Source organism: Elaeis guineensis, chromosome 6 (assembly GCF_000442705.2).
Source record: "Elaeis guineensis isolate ETL-2024a chromosome 6, EG11, whole genome shotgun sequence".
In the NCBI taxonomy this organism is placed as follows: domain Eukaryota; kingdom Viridiplantae; phylum Streptophyta; class Magnoliopsida; order Arecales; family Arecaceae; genus Elaeis; species Elaeis guineensis.
Genome location: NC_025998.2, coordinates 76,888,349 through 76,889,798, shown reverse-complemented (window position 1 = coordinate 76,889,798; position 1,450 = coordinate 76,888,349).

The window sequence follows — 1,450 nt, the reverse complement described above, 5'->3', positions numbered from 1 at the left end:
TATTAACGATGGCATTAAATTTATAAGACATAGGCATGGCAATGTTTATATGGTAGATTTAAATGATTTAGCCAAATTAGACATGCAATGCCTAGTATCCTTAAATGCTAAAGTTAATGAGACTAGTTGGCTGTGGCATCGTAGACTTGCACATATTAGCATGCATTCTCTGTCAAAATTAATTAAGAAAGAATTAGTTCTTGGTTTGCCAAAACTGAATTTTGAAAAGGATAGAATTTGTGATGCATGCCAATTAGGTAAACAAACTAGAGTTTCATTTAAATTCAAAAATACTGTTTCAACTTCTAGACCTTTAGAGCTCTTACATATGGACTTATTTGGACCAACTAGAACCACTAGTCTAGGAGGAAAATGATATGGCTTTGTAATTATAGATGATTACTCTCGTTTTACTTGGGTTTTCTTTTTGGCACACAAAAATGAAACTTTTCATATTTTCACTAAATTTCACCGAAAAGTCACTAATGAAAAAGGATTTTCAATTCAAAATATTAGAAGTGATCATGGAACTGAATTTGAAAATCAAGACTTTGAAAATTTTTGTGATGAAAATGGAATTGGCCATAACTTCTCTGCTCCTAGGACACCCCAACAGAATGGGGTAGTTGAAAGGAAAAACAGAACCTTAGAAGAAATGGCCCATACGATGCTTTGTGAAAGCAACCTTCCAAGATATTTTTGGGTGGAAGCAATTAACACAGCATGTTACATTTTAAATCGTGCTTTGATTAGACAATTTTTAAAGAAAACCCCCTATGAACTTTGGAAAGGAAGAAAACCAAATATCGCATATTTTTATATTTTTGGTTGCCGATGTTTTGTATTAAATAATGGCAAAGAAAAACTAGGTAAATTTGATGCAAAATCAGATGAAGCAATCTTTCTAGGTTACTCCTCCACTAGTAAAACATTTAGAGTTTTCAACAAAAGAACTTTAGTAGTTGAGGAGTCCATACATGTTGTTTTTGATGAATCTAACGATCTTCCTTCAAGAAAGAATGAGGATGTTGATGATGCAGATCCACTAATAGAAGGTATGAAGGAGATCACTCTGAAAGATTCAGCAACTCCAGAAGACAAGGATCAAGAAGACAAACAAGATGAGAGAGGTGAAGAAATTCAAGAACAATCTCAAGGTACAAATGACCTACCCAAGGAATGGAGGTATGTTCACAACCACCCTAAGGAGTTAATTATTGGTGATCCTATGCATGGGGTAAAAACCCGTTCTTCACTTAGAGATGTAGTTAATCATTGTGCTTTTGTATCTCATCTTGAACCTAAAACTTTTGAAGAAGCTGAAAATGATCATAATTGGATTAATGCAATGCAAGAGGAACTTAATCAATTTGAAAGAAATAATGTTTGGACCTTAGTATCAAGACCTAAAAATTATTCAATAATTGGCACAAAATGGGTCTTTAGAAAC